Raw genomic sequence first — 11424 nt, 5'->3', positions numbered from 1 at the left:
CCACACACATAGTACCGCAGTACCTCTTCAAGGACTCTCTTCCAGAAATATTGACACATGCGGGAAGATAGACTATGAGATTATATCAGGCAATATCACTCGCAAGGGCTAATAATTAGAAACAGTCAACAGAGGAGGGGAGCAGTTGTGGTTGATTCATACTCTGAAACACTGTGTTCACCTGAACTGACGTGGAAAGATCCTTAAAATATATTGTTAAATAAAAAATGAAGAAGCAGGGGATCCCTGGGTGGCTCAGTGGTTTGGCGCCTGCCTTTGGCCCAGGGCATGATCCTGGAGTCCCGGGATCGAGTCCCGCGTCGGGCTCCTGGCATGGAGGCTGCTTCTCCCTCCTCCTGTGTCTCTGCCTCTCTGTCTATCATAAATAATAAATAAATACATATTTTTAAAAATGAAGAAGCAGGGATGTCTGAGTGGTTCAGTGGTTGAGCGGCTGCCTTCAGTTCAGGGCATGATCCCAGGGTCCTGGGATCGAGTCCCGCATTGGGTTCTTTGCAGGGTCCAGCTTCTCCCTCTGTCTGTGTCTCTGCCTCTCTCTCTGTGTCTCTCATGAATAAATAAAATCTTTTTAAAAAATAATAAGAAGAAACAGCAATGTGCTGAACAATATACACAGTAGGATCCATTTATACATTTAAAACCCACCTATGTACTACATATATAAATGCATAGGAATGCTTTAGCTGCAAATAACTTGGCTAGAAACTTGGCTACAGAGGCTGAAAGATAAGGGGGCTTATGGTTCTCATACAACAAGAGCACAGTGGTGGGCAGTGCAGAGCTGGTGCAACCATTCAATGTGGCCATCAGGGAGGGACCGATAGTTCTACTCTGTCACCCTTGGAATGTTGGCTTTCATCCTCACTCATGTTGCCTCATCATCACAAGATGAGGGCTACTCTACTGACCTCATTTCCGCCTGTCCGGCAGGAGGAAGGTAAGGGTAACAGTTTGAAGTGTCAGCTGGATCAAGAAAGCAAAAGCTTTCCCTCCATCTCTCAGCTTCTATCTCATTGCCCAGAACCAAGTCTCTGGTCTCCACTCTAAACAGCCAGGGTTCTGTTGGGAAGGAAGAGAGGGAAACACACACGGGGGCAGGGTTGTGTGTGTGTGTGTGTGTGTGTGTGTATGTGTGTGCACGCGCGCGCACAAACACGTCTCCCGTCAGTGTGGGACCAGGGAGCGTGTTCTCTCCGGGGAAAGGAGTCCAGTGTCCTCTTATTCGACATACTTCTTTTGTTGTTGATTTTGAAATAATTTCAAACATGTAGAAACGTTTCAAGAATAGTAGGAGAAACTGTCCTGAGCCATCTGAGAGTGAGTTGCTGATAGAACACTCCATCATCCCTGAATTCTTTGGTGTGTAATTCCTACAAACAAGGACATTCTCCTTCCTAAGCAAAACAAGTACCATCAAAATCAGGACATTCACAATGAAATCTCACCATTTAATCTCAGCGTGCAGTCTTTTCTTTATGATACTAGGTTGAGTTGTCATTGATGATTTTCCTTGATGCCAGGTATTTGGGAGAATATATCATTTTGTTTTGTTTTGTTTTTTAATTAAAACTGTGGCCTTCACAGGGCTTGAGCAAACAATGGTGAGGGTCAGGACAGGCCGGAACGGAAGAGCAGGGGTTGACCAGACCCACGGTGTCTGATCTTGGCAGCGTGTGGATGGTGGCTCGGGTTGGGGCAGCTGGGACTAATGTAGATCTGGATTCCAAACGGACTCAGGTCCCCCACCCCCACACAGTGGCTTTCCCTTTTTAAAGAGTCAGCATGACAGTGGCCTTGCCAACTGGGACACAGTGTCTGCCTGGGCATCAGGAGTCTGAGGTTAGGTGGCAGCTGTTCGGGGCATTAGTTGCCTGGAGCGCCTGCTGCCAGCACCTGTTGGCCTTGCAGGAAGTTGCATTTGGGCACAGCCCCCCCTGCTGGGTGAGGGGAGGCTCTGGGCTCGGCAGATTGTTGCCAGGCAACCTAAGTCTTCAGGGTCAGACAACCCTGTTTGTCTTTCCACAAACCATATAAACAATGCATAAATAAAGCATAGTCAAGGAAAATTTAATTGTTGAGGGAACACAAAATAAGACTTTTTTTCTTTTGCTTCCCTCCTTCTATCACTACCCTCCAGATATTACTGATTTGAAATAACTTTTTGAGGACATGTATGCATGGTCCCTATGCGAAAGAACACAGGGACAATGATCCCATAAGCTGATGCTTTCATCATCTGTCACAAATTAGGAGTTGCTCAGGGGAGCATTGTGATTTTACAATTGACTATTTAAATAATGCATAAATATAACTGTTCTCAAGGTCTGAGTTCAATATCTCCACAAAATTCTTTAATTGCTTAATCATTTAGGGCTGTGTTTTGTCATTTCTCCTCTAGTATATCTAAATCCATCCTCTATCGATGCCACAGAAGATGCCATCAAACTTTCCCTCTAGACCTGTGGCCAATATGGCAGCCAACCATGTGGTTGTATAAATTAAAATGGAAATGAACTGATGTAAATGAAGAATTTAGTTTCTGGGTCACACTAGCCACAAGTGCTCAGTAGCCACACACGGCTGGCGGCTACGTAATTGGATAAGGCCCATATGGACATTTCTATCATTGCAGAAAGTCCTATTGGACAGTTCTGCTGACTTTTGCTAGGAAACAAAGTCTCGGATTGTCCCAAGTCTTATCAAAAGCCAGTTTAGAAGAAGCAGTGTTTATAGGAGATTGGTGGAGGAGTGCCCATTCCTATGGTTTCTTGAGTGTTCACCTTGAATCAGGCAAGACCATCAAGAGTGTTTTGGGATCACAGCAGCTTGGCTCTCTACAGAACTGCTTTCACTGAGCCAAAATTTCGGATTTTGTCCAAGAACTCATTAAGGAATAACCTAGTGAATATTGCTGTGCCAGAAAATAAAGAATTGCTGAAGTATAATGGGGACCTGTCAAAAGAACATAGGTGCCAGTTTGGGGGGATGTTTCCTGGCCAAATCTGAGAGTAATTGAGCAGCACAATAAATAACGATAAAATGGATTGCGGAATAAATCCAGCATGGAAATGAGTCCATGCTGATGTAAGTTAATGTGTGGCGGAGAATACTGGACTGTAGAATGCCAACACATAAATGCAGAGGCGGGAGAGAATTAGAACATCACCAGCGGGCCCTCTCCACAGTCAGAGTTCTTTCAAGCAAGAATCAGCAATAGGATCTATGGGTAAAAGCTGGATGTGGATCAAAACCCTTGCACAATATCAAAGTATCTCCTTATAAAATATTTGTTAATTATAAAGGTAAAAAGTCATAACTTCACGGTGGAGATACCTGGAAGACACTACCTTTGCCCAGCGTTCAAAGTTGATGTCACCAGGCATGGGAAGAGGAGCTATCACGTGCCTCTTGATGGGACACATTTGGGGACACAGTATTACTTCTGAGATATTGCTGCCAAAAATGGGTGACCTGAAGTTAATCGTGAGGAAACACTGGACAATCCCAAAATGAGTGACATTGTACCAATATCTAGCCCACACTGTTAAAAAAAAAAAAAAAAAAAAGTCAAGGTCTCGCAAGACAGACAAAACAAAACAAAACAAAAAGACTATGGATGTGTTCCAGATTAAAGAGCAAAGAGACATGATAACAAAGTGCAAGTATAATTCTAGACTGGATCCTGGAAGAGAAGAAAAAGGTTGCTTTGTTTTGGTTTTGGTTTGTTTTTTGCTATAAAGGACATTTGAGAAAAATGATAACGTCTGAAAGAGGAATTGGTCAGCATGTAGAACTATATAAGAAAGAGAGAATTTTAATTTTAGCAAGATGAAGCGTATTTCCCCTGAAATTTTTGTATAAATGGTTCAAACCAATTACATTCATTGATGATGCTTTCATGGATGATGTTGGAGAAGAACTGGGTCAGGCTAGAAAAACTTGCTAGAGAGTCACAAATATGGCAACAGATGTCACTGTAGTAGAACGGCTGGTCTGAAATCTTTACCCCTTAGTGTTGTTTAGAGCAGAAAAAGACTGCTGACTTGAACGGATCTATCTGTAAAGGCGAGAGGCTGAGGGGAGAACTGTGGGCCAACCATTAGTATCCACCAATGATAACTGAATCAGCAGATGTATTTACTAGCCCCAGGCTAGTCTGCCCAGGAAGCTGCCTTCCAGGGCCAGGATGTGTGGGTGATCCAAGGGCTGCCTAAAGGCCCCTGGTTTCCTATTCCCGGAATGCAGTTCCCCCAACTGCCTGTCACTAAATGCAAGTGGGTCCCCCACTGTCGACCTATCTCATAAAACCCTGGGTTTGTTTTTTTTTTTTCCCTTCAGAAGATTTACACTGTAAGTGTAAAAGCACTTCCATGCAACATTCAACACAGAAGTTTCACACATGTAAACCAAGCTTTGCTCAGAAGCAGAGAAATTAGCACCGTGAGCAGAGGCTGGGTACAGTCACCTACAGGGCCACCTGTGTGTGAATCTTCTGGTTTTCTCACTACACTAAGTCCTGTGCAGGCGCGCCCTGCAGCAGCTTTACCATGACAATGATGTTGACCTTTGCACAGGTTCCCTGCTGACACATACAGGCACTTGGTGCAAATTAGAAGGCCACCCTTCCTTTAGGCAGAGTAAGCCAGAAAGGGTTTTCCTTCTTCCCACTGAGGCAGACTCCAGCCTGGGCATGCAGCTTGGCGATCAGTGTGTCACGGGGATGTTAGTCTACACTTGAGGCTCCCGTGCGAGGCACAAACACACATGATGGCCTCACTCTGCTGGGATCACAAACGTGTGACCCAGGGACTGGTCCCGTGGCTAGGTGTATTTGGCCCATTTTACAAATATTTTTAAATTACCAATGTTTAAAATTCAGGGGAGCCTACATAAAAATACAGACTCCTGGTCTTTCTTTAAAGCTAATATTCAGGGGATCCCTGGGTGGCTCAGTGGTTGAGTGTCTGCCTTCAGCCAGGGGCCTGATCCTGGGGACCCGGGATCGAATCCCACGTCGGGCTCCCTGCATGGAGCCTGTTTCTCCCTCTGCCTGTGTCTCTGCCTCTCTCTCTGTATCTCTCATGAATAAATAAATAAAACTTTAAGAAAAAATAAATAAAACTAATATTCCACCTTCCTTCTCCCATGGCAACAGGAGGGAGTCACACGGTGCTGCTAACTTTGCGCCCTGCAGACCTCTGCACTCCCCATCACCCCAATATCCTGGACTCGGGGGCTGAGGAGAGGCTGGCCCTTCCTTCATGCTCTGTGCTGTTTTTCCTAAACTCAGCCTGCTGTACTCACTTTCATGACTGCCTCCTGCCCGTAGGCATTTAAGCATTCGGTCCCTTTTACGGTTTGACTCTCCTTTGGTCACACGGTGACACAGAGCAGGAAATTCCCACGGAACAGCCCGTGGGCCTTAAGCAGAAAGGCAAGAGCAGCTCGGAGTCCTGCCAAAGCTTGCTGCCCACCACCATCTCTTGGTAGGCCCAGACCAAACCTTGCAACAGCTCGTGATGCTGCTATTTGTTGGCAATCTTATGGTTTTCATATCTTTAGGGTTGCAGTGGTTTGAGGGAAAGATAATGGGCTTATGGGGTATGTAGACTTGTGGGAGGGTGAGGCTCCTGGGAAGGCATTGTTCTTGGGTGGGATTTCGGGGAAGGTGAAGGAACACACAGGAGCTGGATGGATATTGCAGATGGAGGGGATGGTCAAGCCAGGACAAACTGAGCACAGGGGGAGGAGGAAGGAGTGGCCCCAGCACTCCGTAAGACTTTTCTGGCTTTGTCTTTCTCCTCCTTTTCTATAGAGGCTGATGCTATTTGTGATGTGCATCTTTTATAAGCTATCAGTCAGAAGCGCTTGCTGAAAGAAAGGCCATCTGTCCTGGCGGCTGACTGCCAAGTCGGGGGATCTCTTGAGGAATTATAAAACCCCAAAAATGAACTTACTGCAGAGAAGGAAGATCTGACTTTGACCTTGTCGGACCTCTGACACCCCTTGGCCTCCGGTGGACTTCCAGAAGCCAGGGAGGGCAGGGCTCCTGCACCGTACTCCGTCGCTCCCCCTAGAACACAGCTGCCTCGTGCTTCTGTGCATGTCCTCCGGTGTGTGCTCATGCGTCTCTTTGGAATCAAAGAAGCCACCTGCTTGTCAGCACCGTGCAGCGAGTGCCCAGTGAAGCGCCACCATCGGTGCTCAGAGGCACCCAAATGCCACCACCGTGCGATGTCCAAAGATGCATTGGTCTGGGCAAGGGAGTGGCAACAACCTGGGACAAACGGATCCACCGGGCATGAGAAGGATAATGGTTCCTCCCACCCAGGAGGAGATGGACTGGGGCGGCCCCCCCAGAGCCCTCCACAAAGCCCGGTCATGGACCTAGAAGCCAGGATGCACAGGTAAGGGGGGAGAAGGGGCAGTGGGTGCAGCGGGGGCGGGGGCGGGTGGTCAAGGCTGAGCTTTCCTCCCTCCTGTCTGACAGCAGGCACAAGAGCCTATTGGGTGGCTGAAGGGAATGAGCAGCAGAGAGCCACTGATGGTGAGAGAGAGGGAGAGGGCTCCCCGCAGAGGCCTGGAAGAGAGCACCTGCTGCCTGGGACTGGCCAGGGCGGCAATGTGAGCGAGCCTGCAACCAGCCTGCTGGCTGCGCGGGGGCACGAGGAGCTGTTGGAAGCAAGAGTTTTCCTCCAGATTGAAGAGAGGCATTTGATCAGAGGCATCAACGTGAGTTTTCATGGGGGAAGGAGATGTGATTGAGGGCGCCACGGGGGACACGAGGGGGCCCGGAAGTGGCAACTCTGGGGTGTCATGATAGCACGTGGACTCGGTGTCTGTAGAACAGAAGAGCCGAGAAAGGGAATGGGGAACCCCAGCGCAGAGGTGGGCAATGCCATTCTCACTCTTGGGGTCTTCCTTGGGCTGTCTACGGCAGGGCTACAGCTTTTCAGCCAAGGAGTGTTCACCAGAATGTTTTACACAAGCGCCAACAGATTGCCTCTTCCTGAGATTAGAAATCCTTGCAGCTCCCAAATTCTGTTGAGTTAATTAGTGAAGATCAAAAAACTGTGGTACCCCAAAGAAGAAGGCATCCTGGGTAGCTCAGTGGTTAAGCATCTGCCTTCAGCACAGGTGATGATCTCAGGGTCCTGGGATCGAGCCCCACGTGCCCCACATTGGGCTCTCTGCTCAGTGGGGAGCCTGCTTCTCCCTCTGCCCAATGCTGTGCCTATTTGTATGCGCGCTCTCTCTAATAAATAAAATATTTTTTAAAAAAATGTAATTAAAAAAAAGTCATCCAGATGCCCAACAGGTATAGGAAAGGGTGCTCAGCAGCACCCATTGTCAGGGAAATGCAAGTTAAAGCCACAATGAGCTATCACTACACCCCTGTGAGCATGGCTATTATCAAGGAGACAAGAGATAAGAGTTACCAAGGGTGAGGGAAAGGGAATGGAGCCCCTGTGGGAAACGGTATAAAGGTTCATCAAAAATTAAAAATTACAATGGCCATAAGATCCAGCAATCCCCCTCCTGGGTAAATAAATATCCAAAGGAAATTAAAATAGGATACCTGCCCTCCCATGTCTATTGCAGCCTTATTCACAATAGCTAGGAGGTGGAAACAATATAAATGTCAACGGGTGAGTAGATAAAGATGTATATATATGCACACACACATATGTATATGAGTATTATTCAGCCACGGGAAAGAGAGAGATCTTGCCATTTGTGACAACATGGATGGATTTTTGAGAACAATATGCTTGGAGACATAAGCCAGACGGAGGGAGCCCTGTGTCAGACTCCCTGCACAGAGGGGAAACTGCTTCTCCCTCTCCCTCTGCTCCTTCCCCTACTCGTGCTCTCTCTCTTTCTGTCAAATAAATAAATAAAATCATAAAAAGAGAGAAAGAGAAATATGTTTTTATACAAGTATATGTTATTTACTTATTTTTTAAAGATTTTATTTATTTATTCATGAGAGACACAGGGAGAGAGGCAGAGACACAGGCAGAGGGAGAAGCAGGCTCCCTGGGGGGAGCTCCATGTGGGACTCGATCCCAGGACCCCAGGATCACACTCTGAGCCGAAGGCAGAGGCTCAACCACTGAGCCACCAAGTGTCCCAAGAAATGATAATTGTACAGCATGATGGAGGCATTAGGTAACACTATAGTGGTACTCATTCCAATATATAAATTAAAAACCTATGCAATGGTATATGTCAATTATATCTCAATAAATTTAAAGCTCTAATAGTTTATTAAAAAGAAAAAAAAAGAGTAGAGTACTCACCAGGGAGAGCAATAAAGAGATTGCTGGGGAAGCTGGCATGGCCCAGTGGCCTCAGGAAGAGGGGCGGGAGTCTGGGGGCGGCCAGAAGCTAACACAGGTTCAACCGCTTACCTTGCAGCCAGACCAGGGCCCCAGCGCCTATGTGGAGATGCCCGACAGGTCTTTCCTGACACTGTCGCTCAGCATTTCTTTCAGTAATAAATAAAATCACTGAATATGGAAAAAGGAAATTATGTGAGGACGAAATGTGAAAAGATGAAGAACTTTTTTTTTATTTTTTCTTTTTAAATTTATTTATTCATGATAGTCACACGGAGAGAAAGAGAGAGGCAGAGACACAGGCAGAGGGAGAAGCAGGCTCCAAGCACCGGGAGCCCGATGTGGGATTCGATCCCGGGTCTCCAGAATCGCGCCCTGGGCCAAAGGCAGGCGCCAAACCGCTGCGCCACCCAGGGATCCCAGAGAAAGAACTTTTAAGCTGACTATCCACTGCTTCAGAAGGATATTCTCCTTTTGTTTCAAGAATCACAATGTGGGGGCGCCTGGAGGGCTCAGTTGGTGAAGCATCTACCCAGGGTCCTGGAATCAGCCCCACATCTGGCTCCTCGCTCAGCCAGGGGGTCTGCTTCTCCCTCTACCCTTTCCCCTGCTCCTGTGGTCTGTCTCTCAAAGAAATAAGTAAAATCTTAAAAAAAAAAAAAAAGAATCACAATGTGGGTGTCGAAATGGATCATTTTTGTTTTAAATCACTGACTCAACAGAGTAATAAAGTAGAAGTCCTGCCAAAAAGCAGGATGTGTTAGAATGACTCACAGGTACAGCTCAGGTGGGAGATAAACTAGTTTGTTCTGCAGCTTATTAAAAAAAAAATCGGAGGTTTAAAGAAAATGCACGACTCTGCTCTAAATTAGAAGAAAACTAAAATTTTAAAGCAAGAATCCATTTGCTGACAATAACATTTGTAGAATGTGTTCCTTGCAGTCTCTCGGAGTGAACTCTGGAGGGTTCTGGGTTGGTGTCGGGGATGGACGCTCTCCTGTTGGCTGACTTTCAGAATTCACTCCTCCTGACTTCCTGCCATCTTCGGTCCCATCTAAGGGTTGATCTGACTCCGTTGAAACCCTCACAAGTGATCAAGCCAAGCAACAATTTAGAATTTAGAAAAGGAGAATTTAGAAAATTTAGAATTTTCTAAAAAACAGAACACACAGTACCCTTTATACCGCACCTAAGTAGGTAAACATACTGGTTCTAACAAACAAGCTGACAATGTTTCACGGAATGGTATCTACTCTGGAATTTATATTGTATCCAGATCTCTTTTATCCTACTCTGTCCATTTTTTTTTAAAAAAATGCTGCTAAAAGCTCCCTAAATTGAATTTATATCCACAAATAGATTACAAACAAGTTTGAAAAACATAGGTTTAGAAAATGTATTTTCCCCTACTTTAGTTATTTATAGTGGCATGATAGATAGCCAGGATTATAAACTAAAAACATTTGCTGTTGATACTCAGGGACATCTGGTTTGAAGACCAAAGGTGACAAAGACATTAAAAATAGTCACCACCATGTACTTCCTGCTCCGTCCCATTATGGTGTTAGGCTCTTCACAAATGTATTCTCTCATTTTCCTAACAACCTGGTGATTCGAGGTAATATTGTTCTTTATTTTTTAAATTTTATGTATTTATTTTGAGTGCGAGTGTAGTGGGGGAGGGGCAGAGGGAGAAGGAGAATCTCAAGCAGGCTCCGTACTGAGTGTGGAGCCCAATGTGGGGCACGATCTCATGACCCTGAGATCATGACCTGAGCCTAAATCAACATCTGGACACTTACCTGACTGAGCCCCCCAAGCGCCCCTCCAGGTACTATGGCAAGAAGTCACAATCCTGGAGGAGATGACTGTGCAAGGGAGTTAATCAACCTGCCATACTTGGAAGTAACCAAGACTGAATGGGCTGGGGTGAGGCTGTTTGTTACTCACAGCGCAGCAAATGACAGCAGTTTAGCTTCCCCTGAGCCCATGTCCCATGGGATGGGCTCTGTGGCACCTGCACACGCTGGGTTGCACTGTAGCTGAGGAACCCAGGCCAGGCCTCAGCGCCCTGCATAGCAGGAGTCTTCTGCTCTGTGGGGAGGGCGGTCCTTCAATTTTGAATTTCCTTCAATTCACCCAACGCAGAGGGTGTACATTCTAATGCACCTGCCCTATTCTGACACAGATGCTCTTTTCACTCTAGCACACAGCCTCTGGCCGAGCCCAGATCCAGCCTGCTGTCTTTCACTCAGGGTACCCCTACAGGACACTCTCCACCCACATGGGTCACTTGACACACGGACAAGGCAAGAAGTGGGGACAGTTTCTAGAAGTGGAATTTCTGGACCAAAGGCTTTTGTGATTTTGACAGGTATTGCTGACTTGTCTTTCGTAAAGGTTGTATCAATTCACTCAAAAACCGTTGGAAGAGAGAATCTGTTTCCTCACACCTTCAAAAATGGTGTTACCAACCTTTTGGTCTTTGCCAACCTCATAGAAGATAAATCGACTCTCACTGCAGTTTTAATGTCACTTATTCTAGAGTTCACATCGTTTTCACAGTCACTGACATTTCCTTTTCTTGAACTGTCACATTCTTTGCTCATTTTTCTATTATTTTTCTTCCTGATAACTTCTAACAGCTTTTGATACATATGTATGCATATTGTAAGTAATTTCTCTTTCAAAAATCAAACTTTCTTTCAAAAGAGAGATAAAGTTAGTTATCTTCCTTATGTGAATTTTTCCTTGCAGATTTTTTTTTTTTCTGTCTTCAAACTTAGCATTTGCTTATGGCTTTGGAGTTTTGTGTCCTATATAAGGAAGGTCATCTCATCCTGAAATGAGGCATTCAAGAATCTCCAGCGTTCTCTTCTTTCCTGATATATCTGGAAGTTACTAACGTGAAATGTGAGATAGGAACGCTTTTCCTTTTCTTCCCTATTGTTGGTTGTCTAGTGGTCCTAGTGCCATCTATTGAAGAAATTACATTTTCTACAGACCTATCATCTATTCAGTTCTTTATGTATAGGTCTATTTCTGGAGTCTGTTTTATGTC

Source organism: Canis lupus, chromosome 16 (genome assembly GCF_003254725.2).
Source record: "Canis lupus dingo isolate Sandy chromosome 16, ASM325472v2, whole genome shotgun sequence".
In the NCBI taxonomy this organism is placed as follows: Eukaryota; Metazoa; Chordata; class Mammalia; order Carnivora; family Canidae; genus Canis; species Canis lupus.
This window is presented reverse-complemented; position numbering follows the sequence as displayed.